An 11,927-nucleotide genomic window follows, 5' to 3' on the forward strand; every position below is an offset into this window, starting at 1 on the left:
ATTTTAATATGTATCTCGATCACAACTCTCAGAATGCTAGAAATAAAAGAAAATTTCCTAACTTGGTGAAGATCATATTTCAAACATCTGCATTAAGCATCATCCTTCTAATTGAGACCCAAGACAAAGATCAAAGATGGTTCTAGATCGCTGAACAAACACAGTGAAATAATGAAACCAAAGTAAGGGGCCTAGACATTGAAAGGTATTATAAAACTTTATTTATAGAAACTGAGATCACTTATTTAGAAAATCTAAATAGTCACAGAACAGTGCAAGAATTTATAAGCAAAATTTACTACATTTGCCAGAGACAAACTCAGAAAAATAAAGCGTATCACTACATCAGCTATAATCACTTAGAAAGTAGACACTAATCATAATTATAGAACTGTAAGTTATCTAAGAATTAAAATAATGTGGAAATCGTAACATATTTGTTTTTTTATTCTTGTTAACAGACATCTGAGAAGCATAAATAAAAAGCAAAGGGAGGAGACTCCCCTAATTAGATTTAAACATACTGAAAAACCACTGACATCAAAACCAAAGAACTAAAAATCTAAACAATTTTAGGTGACATTATGCAAGAATAGGTCAAAACCAAATGAAACAGAATAGATACACTGTCATATATCGGTGATCTGATTTGAGTTTGTATCAGAAATCATGGTACATAACAAAGAGTTTGTATAATCATTTAAGCAGAGAAGAAGACTGATGACCAGAAGGTAAGGGGAATCTGATATGTCATGGGGAGAAAAAAATATATATAACATGAACGTATTTAAACTTACATTAAATTTATATTTTAACAAATAAAATTAAAATAAGTAAAAAATAAAAATTGTATCTCTTTCTAATTTTCTAACAAGCTCCCAGGTGAGGCTCATACTGTTGGTCTGTGAACTACACAGTAAGTAACAAGAGTATGGGAAACTACCAGTGATCTCATGTGATTGTTTTAAATCATATCACATTAGCTAAACTGAGGTCTCTTCCAGATTCTCATTCTCTGCTTGGTTCTGGGTTAGGAATGGCCACAAGAGAAATGATCTAGAAGACAGAGTCAAAAATTAGCTCTATTGATACTGAGAAAGCTCGTGTAATGTCAGGTGCGTGTTACCCTCATGCACCTGAATAAATATGATAGCTATGTTCACGTAAGAAGATATCGCCAACTTCTAACCAAAGCACATCAACGTTTAAAATATTCCAGTATTGGGGCGCCTGGGTGGCTTGGTCGGTTCGGCGTCCGACTTCAGCTCAGGTCATGATCTCACAGTCCGTGAGTTCGGGCCCAGCGTCGGGCTCTGTGCTGACAGCTCAGTGCCTGGAGCCTGTTTCAGATTCTGTGTCTCCCTCTCTATCTGCTCCTTCCCAGTTCATGCTCTGTCTCTCTCTGTCTCAAAAATAAATAAAAGTTAAAAAAAAATTTAAAGGGGCGCCTGGGTGGCGCAGTCGGTTAAGCGTCCGACTTCAGCCAGGTCACGATCTCGCGGTCCGTGAGTTCGAGCCCCGCGTCAGGCTCTGGGCTGATGGCTCGGAGCCTGGAGCATGTTTCCGATTCTGTGTCTCCCTCTCTCTCTGCCCCTCCCCCGTTCATGCTCTGTCTCTCTCTGTCCCAAAAATAAATAAAAAACGTTGAAAAAAAAAATTTAAAAAAAAAAATTTAAAAATAAAATAAAATATTCCAATATTTTAAGGAACCAATAAAAATAGACAAGAAAAAGACAGGAAACCAAATAGAAAAGCAGTCAAGATATATGAAGAGGCAGTTCACTGAAGGAATAGCTAATGGGGTTTAAAGCGATACTTAAACTCACTGTAATTAGATACTTTTAAAGTTACTTAATGAGATAATCCTTTTTACCCAAAAGATGAGCAAAATTCTGATAATACCTGGTTGGGGTTTTTCCGAGTGTGGGAGGACATGGGGAATCACCAGGCATGCTAGTGGAAATGTAAACTGGTGTAGTCACTCTAGAGAGTCATCTGACTAGTACTTGATGAAAGTAAATTTGCACATCCAGTGTTCCACCCTTGGGTTATCATCGCCTCCTCCCCGGTCCCCGACAGTTCACGTATCCAAGGGATGTGTATGAGGATATTGAGAATAGCATCAGGGAAGGCAGAACAAGGAGTAAGCTCACAGAAAATGAGGTGGACGCCTGTTATGGGACATTACGCAGTTCTCAAAAGTAATTAACTCGCTGCACCAGAAACAAACAAATCTAAACAGAGAGAGAAAGGAAAAAGTTGAGCGCAAGATCTGTAGTTCAACTCAGCTCCTGTGAGTTAAAATATAGGTATAGCATGTCAGGCACACATATTTGTCTTCAAAAATATATAATCTGCAGGCCCACATTGAACATTTTTTTTCAGTTAGTTTATTTATTCTGAGAGAGAGTGCCCAGTGGAGAGAGGCAGAGAGAGAGGGAGGGAGAGAATCCCATGCTCTGCACTGACAGAGTAGAGCCCGATGTGGGTCTCGATTCACAAATTGTGAGATCATGACATGGGCTCAAATCAAGAGTTAGACACTTAACTGACTGAGCCACTCAGGCACCCCTAAACATTTTATAGTGGATTGCTTAGGAGGAAGAAAAAGGGGGAATGTGCCGGGTGCTGAAGGGGGAAAAAAAATCAAGAGTATGATTAAATCCAGTACCTGTATCTGGGGTTCAAATAAAGTAGAACAAGGGAAGGAAAGAAAGGAGACGAGGAGAAGCCCTTCGAAACATTTGCAAAGCAATCCAAGGGCCAAAATCTTTCTGGGGCTTCTGCATTTGCCCCAATAGTGTCATGTTCCAATTCTCAATCTACTGAGACTTTCCTGGATTCCCTTATTCACATCTATAGGTGGTGAATTGATTTTCGACCTCCTAGCTAAGTGCACAGCATTTCCATCTTGTCCCGTTGTTACAGCTCCTTTTCTAACCCACTGCCTTGATCTCTGATACTTTGAAGAGATGGAATAAGAAAACTATTTTTTTTTTAATTTTTTTCTTAACGTTTCTTTATCATTGAGAGACATAAAGTGAGCAGGGGAGGGGAAGAGAGAGAGGGAGACACAGAATCTGAATCAGGCATCAGGGTCCGAGCTGTCAGCACAGAGCCCGACGAAGGGCTCGAACTCACAAATCGCGAGATCATGACCTGAGCCGAAGTCAGTCGCTTAACCGACTGAGCCACCCAGGTGCCCTAGAAAACTATTTTTGTTAATACTCAGAGCATACTACTTCCGACGATCTACCTCTTCATTTTTTTTTTACCTTTCCTTTGCCATTTTTCTGGCAAGAAACAGTCATCCCAACATCCAATATACCAGCCCTGGTCTCCCACATCCACTCCCATCCCCACATTTGTCAAACACTCAATTGCTGTCATTTAAAAGTTTTCACGTTGTTGTTGTTGTTTGGCTTCTGGGTTTTTGATGGTTTTTGTTGTTGTTGTTTGTTTGTTTGGAGTTTTTGTTTTTAACCACCAGAGAGATACTGACGAGATTAGGAAATGACACAACACTGACTAGAAAAGACATTCGCACCGTGGGAAGATAGCGTAATGTGTTGTTCAGGCAGGCCTGTACTTAACGCGATATCTGGAATGGGACTTCAAATCTGTAAAAGACATCGGTCCTTCCCTTTCGCTAGGCAAAATAGCTTTGGTTCCGGCAGTGTAGCAGGGGTCGGTTAGCAAGGGACATTGTCAGAAGCAGCTACTCCATAAGCTTTGCGTGCAGTACAAATGTCTCCCAGATTTGGGCAACAGATTTTTACATTGTCTTTTTATACTGGTTTGGGTTTGCAGAAGCTATTGTACAGTATGACCGCCTATGTGCCAAAGTCGTTTTAAAAAGAACCTCACTTTCTTTGATTCTAATCAGATAAGCTTTTAGTACTGGCTGTAAACCATACATTTCTACCTCACTGCTTCTATATATATATTTTTTTTCTTTGTAGCTTTCGAAGCGCTGGGTCTTTTTTCATTACTTGATTTTATTTTTTTTTCCTTCTCTCATTTACTTTCTGCTAATTTGGGAACTTGCTTTTCCTGTATCTTATGTTTCCTATCTTCACTCGCATTGACTCCAAGTTTCTCCTACCTTGGTTACGGTGCGTTTGTGTCTTTTCCTACGTTAAAGCAGCTTGAAATTTTCCCTCTTCTGCCCGCCTTTATAGCACCAGTTTCACATCGTGGCGAGTTAATTACACAATATATGCTGAAATATTGAAGAGTGCTTAATAGGGCCCCACAGCAGGTAGTGGCAGATTGCAATGTAGTGCTTCCAGCTCAATCCAGCCAGTCACATCTTCAACCTTCCAAATAAATTATTTAGAAAACGCTGTTCCTCCTCTCACCGGGAGCACGAGGTAGGGGGAAAAGTTGAAATCAGCATCTTTGACTATTCACTTGGCTTAAATCACTATTTATTTGGGGCAGCCGATTATTTGCAAGCTTTATTGCTTCTCTGAGCTACATTAGAGTGTTCTAACTTTCAAAGAACTGTCCTAATTTTTTCCCCGAGAGATTTTGAGGATCATATCAACACTTGAAAAGTACTTTATTTACCTATACCTGTTTTTAGCTTTTGTTTTAGTCTCTGGATAGATGTGTCTCAAGAGAGGGCTTAAGGGGCACCCGGATGGCTCAACCGGTTAAGTGTCCAACTCTTGGTTTCAGCTTAGGTCGTGATCTCAAAGTTCTTGAGTTCCAGTCCTGCGTCAGGCTCTGTACTGGTGGTACGGAGCCTGCTTGGGATTCTCTCTCTCTGTCTCTCTCTCTCTCTCTGCCCCTCCCCCAGTCTCTGTCTCTTTCTCTCTCTCACAATAAATAAGCATTTAAAAAGAGGGGGTTACTTAAACATGCAGAAGGAAGGGAAAAAGAGGCAATGACTTGTGAACTTTCAAAATGACCGTTGCCCACACCTCTTTTGCTAGAGATTGGTTTGCTAGAGAGGGAAGCAAATCATACTTCTGAGGTCCTCCTGCTGTTCTTTACTTCTTGACAAATTATGAGTTGTCATCGTATTGTAAATAACAGTTGGGGAATATGTAATGAAAACTCTCATGGGCCGAGAAAAGCATCACATTATTAATTTGTCAGAAATGCTATTACCTAGAGAACCTATTTTAAAATGGTAGCTTTTGTAATGTGGCATCAGAGCGACGCGCACTGAACAGCAATTAGCAACACTGGGAAATGTATCCGTAGAACACGACCAATGTGATTCCCTCCCCAATATTGCCAGTAATACCTATTGAAGATTAAAAAGGGCAAAAATAAGGGCATCTGGGTAGCTCAGGTGGTTAAGCATCCAACTATTGATTTCAGCTCAGGTCATGATCTCCCAGTTCGTGGGTTCAAGCCCTGCATCAAGCTCTGCAGTGCAGAACCTGCTTGGGATTCTCACTCTCCTTCTCTCTCTGCTCACCCCCTCCAACTCTCTCTCTCTCAAAATAAAGAAAACAAAAAAAGCCACATTCTTTTTAAAAGGACAAAAATATTTTTGGAAGAAGTTTCACTTAGAAATCCAGCTTTCCCACTCATGTTTCTCATTTTAAATCTTTTAACTCTATGGAACTGCTGATATTTGGCCTACAAAAAATGGTAAAGAAATCACCTGTGGTTCTGGCTACCTTCACTTGGATTGCCTACTTCTCGTGAAGCATATTATTACCCAATGAGTGAAAAAGCGGGCTCAGAGTTCACAGAAAGGGAAAGGTATAAGGGCCAGAGTCAAATGTCTGTAATTTCTAAAATACGTCAAATGGTGCTCTCCATTCCTATTTAATGCTTCATCCATGCTCACCGAGCATCCTGGAGACAGTACTTCGAGTACGTTTCAGGCAACAGCACACATGTCATGAGATCATTAATCTGAGTATTTGCAATGGTTGTTCTGGGGAGCTTTCAGATTATGGAGCTCAGTGAAAGGGAAAAATCAAAGAGGTGAGTAAGAACTCCGCTCTACCTAATATTGAAATACCTTTGGCACATAGAATCATGAGGCCATGAGAATGATCGATCTTGTCTTAGTACTTGTTACTCAGCATTTCTACCAAACCATATAGAGTGTAAAAAATTCATAACACATACTCAGTAATTGTTTTGAGATTTTTTTGTTTGGTTTGTTTTTTTTGGTGTGTGTGTGTGTGTGTGTGTGCAGGGTCAGTATACATTCTGCTTTTATAAAAGTGTATTAGGACCAATGTCAGGATTCTGATTATGACACTACATTAAAGGAAGCTCTCTGTGCCATTTGCAACTTCTAATGAGCCTTCAACTCTTGCAAATAATTCTTTCCTGCTTTGTCAAAGATTAGTGACCATATGATTTCACTCATATGGGGAATTAAAGAAACAAGACAGATGAACATGGGGAGGGGGAAAAGGAGAGAAGGAAGCAAATCATGAGAGACTCTTAAGTATAGAGAACAAACTGAGAGTTGCCGGAGAGGAGGTAGGTGGGGGCATGGGCTAAATGGGTGATGGGTATTAAGGGGGGCACTTGTGATGAGCACTGGGTGGTATATGTAAATGATGGATCACTAAATTCTACATCTAAAGTCAATTTTGCCCCGTATGTTAACTAACTAGAATTTAAATTAAAACTTGAAATTAAAAAAAAAACTTTATATATAGACAGAGTGTCCTATAAAGTACTGGTAATTTTGCCTTTTGACCTGTAACCCTTTGCTGCTATAATACTGATCAACAGTGCCAGCATGAGATGCTCTCAAAAACGCCCCGGAAAGAGGCAGCTTAGTTTCACCACCGAATTAAATAAATCAAATGTTACAGGTTAAGAGAATTTCTTATTGCTCTCATTCCTTATTGCTTATTTTGGTGAATATAGAAAGCGAGATTACCTGTCTGTTGCTTCAAAGCTTACTGAAACTGTATCTTGGAAAATACTGATGATTTTTACATGAATTTCTAGGAAACAAAAGAGAAACCTTTAAAACACACGCGTACACACACACATACACACACACACACACACACACATATAGTAATTTTTTATCTTAATTGGTGCCAAATACTTATTTTAAAAAATTTGTTTAATGTTTTTATTTATTTTTGAGACAGAGAGAGACAGAACATGAGCAGGGGAGAGGCACAGAAAGAGAGGGAGACACAGAATCTGAAGCAGGCTCCAGGCTCCGAGCCGTCAGCACAGAGCCTGACACGGGGCTCGAACTCATGGAGTGTGAGATCATGACCTGAGCCGAAGTCGGACGCTCAACCGACTGAGCCACCCAGGCACCCCGGTACCAAATACTTCTAATTTTCTTCTGCTGCAGGACAAGGTGGTGGGAATTTTGAAATTGTATTCTATGATAACAATAACAACAAAACATTATGCCTGGTTTGGGAATGTTTTCCTTTTCATTACACTCCCCCTCTCCTCAGGAGAAAAATTAGAAAGATACAAGCTCTCTTTCTGGCTTGTCTACTCCTTCCGAGATTATTTTGCATTTTGTAACTTTACCAAGTATAGAACTTCCTGAGTCATAAACCCAAGTGTCACTCTTGACAAATATCCCAAACTAAGGATTTTATTTGAAGAAGGAGAGCTCTTGTGTGGCTCCGATAGATCACTCCTTAAAATGTCCTTGGAAAAGAGAAAATTCACCCACAGAACACAAAAAAGAATCAAAAACACTTTTATGTGCTTTTTAGACTCTCGGGACATTTGCTTGTAGAGCAATATATTAGATTCATTCTTTCCCCCCTTACCTTCCCCCCTTAGACTACCTACATGATGTCTTGTCATATAATTATTTCTGATAAGATGTTGACTCAAGATTTATAATAAAACATTTTTCATAAAAATTTTATGAATATATCTGAAAAAAGTCTAGAATATAGAATGCTCAAGAGGGATATGTTTTTTTCAAAAATTATCCCAAATCAAAAATTTATCTAAATAGATCAGCCATAATGATCACTTTCTATTTTCTCTAGAAATCGAGGAAAGGTTAAGTTCTCAACCTTTTGATAAAAAGACGGCAGGAATGAAAGAAAATAATGGCAGGCTTCCCAGTTTCAGCTCTAACATGTAAGGACCTTGGTAGTTATCACTCTTGTACTGACAAGAAAATCTGAGCAAATGGAAAACCAGCAATTTTTCCTGGACTTTTTAGAGAACTGCCAGCAAACCACCATCCCCAAATCTGGAGAGACAGGCACATGCAGAGAGTCCTTATGGAGATTTGCTGAACGGGGGCATAAGCCACTGTAACCATAAACTGCTAGTGACACTTAAATAGGAATGTTGAGGGGCACCTGGGTGGTGTGGTCAAAGTGTCCGACTTTCGTCAGGTCATGATCTCATGATTCATGAGATCATGGTTCATGTGTTCTGTCCGCACAGAGCCTGCTTTGGATCCTCTGTCCCCCTCTTTCGCTGCCCCTCTCCCCCACCCTTGTCTCTCTCAAAAATAAATAAACATTAAAAAAATAAGACAAACAAGCTGGCTGAGTCTTGACTAACATGAGAATGAAAAATTCCTGGGATCTGCAGTCTAAGTGGATCCCCCAACTTTGATGAGTTTAACTCCAAGAATCCCACACAGATGTCATAGTGAAGAACTGAGAAAGATCTTTCTCTGGCAAGGAGAAGATTGATAATCAGTGGGAAATACTTCTAGAACATTTTCCATAACAAAGGCTTACTTTCCTAATGGAGAAAAGAACTTTTCTCCCCCATCCCTGTGAGGGTCGAAGGACATCTCTCCCATGCAGCCTCCAATAGCCTTTCTGTTTCTTGTAATAGGGAGAAAAGAGTCAAGAAATACTTTGAAGGCCACAGGTTAGGGACACAGGTCCATTAAAAAAGTGGGATTGATTGATAAAATTAGAGGATACTTCCTTTCTCCACAGCTTTCTACCGAAAGAGCTCTACTGCATGAACAGCCTGTTACAGTCGAAAAGGCTTCAAGACACAAACTCAGGGAAGTCAAAAGTCAATAAGAGGGACAAAAACAAGGACATTAGGGGAATGGAAGGTTCTGGCACCTATAGTATAGCAAACATTAAACATCTGGCTAGCATAACATAAAACCTTATACAGCTCAGGCCCTAATACCTCAGTACCTATTACCTGACACACGATGTCTGGCTGTCAACAACAAAAAAAGTTACAAAGCATACTAAAAAGCAGGAAAAAACCACAGGTCTGAGGAAACAAATTAAGCATCAGAAGCAGACTCAGATATGACAGAGATGTTGAAATTGTCTGGTGAGGATTTTAAAAAATGATGATTAACATATTAAGGGTTCTAATGGAAAGAATCTATATCAAAAAATACCATAAGGGGAATGTAAACAGAAAAATGACATTCTAAGAAAAAATTAAAGGGAATATATATAATATATGTGTACCAGTATATATATACATATACATATATACATATATATACACATATACATATATACATATATATACACACACATATACATATATACACACATATATACATATATGTACACACATATATACATACACATATATATACATATATACACACATATATACATATATATACACACATATATACATATATGTGTGTATATATAATATATGTATAATATATGTATATATATATATATAATATATATGAAATGAATAATGCCTGTGATGAACTCATCAGCAAACTGGACATGGTTGAGATAAGAACCAGTGACCTTGAAGAAAGTTCAATAGACATTTCCCAAACTGGAATGATGAAAGAAAACATAATTTTAAAAAAGCAAGATACTAAAGAATTGCAGCCCAATTTCAAAATATGCCATATATGCATAATTGTGATGCCTAAGGGGAAGAAAAAGAAAATGGAGGAAAGAGATAACTGGAATTCTCCAAAATTAATGACATACATCAAACCACAGATACAAGATCTCTGAGAACATCAACCAGGATAAATACCCAAAAAAAAGTCCGTATGCATATTAGAACATGCATACTGCAGAAAAACAAAGACAGAGAAAAATTTTGAAATAGGATGGGGGGAGGAGACAAGGGACATTCTACATCTACAGGAATAAAATGAAAAATTATCTCAGACTTCTCAGCAGACACCATGCATACATGAAGTGAATGGAGTAAAATATTTAAATTGTGGAAAGAAAAAAACACCATCCCCTGATTCTATATTGAGTGGTATTATCCTTCAAAAGTAAAGGAAGATAAAGATTCCCAGACAAACGAAAATGGAAGGATTCATTGCTGACAGACAGCTTCTGCGATCTTTTTTTTAATTTTCTTAATGGGGAAGGAAAAGGATTTGCTCAGAAATTCGAATCTACATGATGAAAGAAAGACCACTGAAGAAAGAATAATTGAGGGGAAAATAAAATATTTATTTTTCTTGAAATTAACTGATGTAATCGATACATGTTTGTCTAAGGTAATAATAGTAACAATGTATTGGGTGATCATAACACAGGAATAAGTGATATGAAAGACAGGAATGTAATAAGGGATGAGAGGAAGGAACTGGTAATATCCTAGCTTTTCTGCACTACACACGAAGTGGGATGATATTCAAGGTGAACTAAGACTAGCTAAAAAATGTATACTGCAGACTTTGGTGTAACTTTTTCTTTAAAAAAAGAATAATTGATATAGCAGAAGAGGGTATACAATGCAATCATATAAAATGTTCAGTTAAAATAAGAAAAGGCAGAAAAAGATGGGAAGTTAATAAAAATCTAAAGAATAAGTGAAGCAAAGAGAGAATACTTGCAAATATGGTAGCTGTCAATCCAACTATATCAAGAGTCACTTTGGGTGATGGGTAAAATAGGGGAAAGGGATTAAGAGGTACACACTTCCAGTTACAAAATATATTCCATTGCATCATGGGATGCAATGAACAGCATAGGAAATAGAGTTAAAAATATTGTCACCACTAGGTACAGTGACAGATGGTAACTAGATTTATGGTGGTGATCACTTTGCAATGCATATTATTGTTGAATCACTATGTTGTATACCTGAAACTAATTTAATATTGCACACCAACTACACAGCAATAAAAAACAGGGTCACTTTAAGTAGAAGTCACTAAATAAACCAATTAAAAGAGAGAGATTGACACAGTGGATCAAAAATAACAAACAAATAAGAGCCAACTATACGTGGTCTGCAAGAAACCTGCTTTAAATAGAAAGACACAGATAGATTAAAAGTAAAGGGAGGAAGATAGATATTCCATGCTAAGACTAATCAAAAGATGATAGCTATCTTAATTTAAGACAAAGCTGACTTCAGAACCAGGAAAATCATCAGGGGAAAGAGGACTATTACATTGTGATAAAGGACTTAATTCTCCAAGAAGATATAATAACAGTCTTAACCATATGTGCACCTAACAACAGCATCAAAATATGCGAGGCAAAAACTGATAGAATTTATGGAAGAAATAGACAAATCCACTATTATAATTGGAGACTTCAGTACTCCCCTTTCAGTAATTGATAGATCAAGCAGGCAGATAATCAGTAAGACTAGAGTTGACCTAAACAGTACCATCAATCATCTTGATCTAATTGACATTTATGGAATGCTACATTCAACAACAGAAGAATTCACATTGTTCTCAGTCTCATGTGGAACATTGGCCAAGACAGACCACATTCTAGTGCTTAAAATGTAGCTTATATCACTCAAAACAACAGAAATTCTACAATCTATGTTCTCAAAACACAGTGGAATTAACCTACAAATCAATAACAAAAAGACATTTGGGACATATCTCAATATTTGGAGATTAAATAATACATCCCGAAGGAGTTTCAAAAGAGAAATTTAAAAATAGTTACAAGTTTAAACTGCAAGCAGAATACTTTTATCAGATGGTAACTACACTCGTGGCGAGCACAGCATAACATACAGACTTGTTGAGTCGCTGTGTGCCA

Source organism: Panthera uncia (genome assembly GCF_023721935.1).
Source record: "Panthera uncia isolate 11264 chromosome A3 unlocalized genomic scaffold, Puncia_PCG_1.0 HiC_scaffold_11, whole genome shotgun sequence".
Lineage (NCBI taxonomy): Eukaryota > Metazoa > Chordata > Mammalia > Carnivora > Felidae > Panthera > Panthera uncia.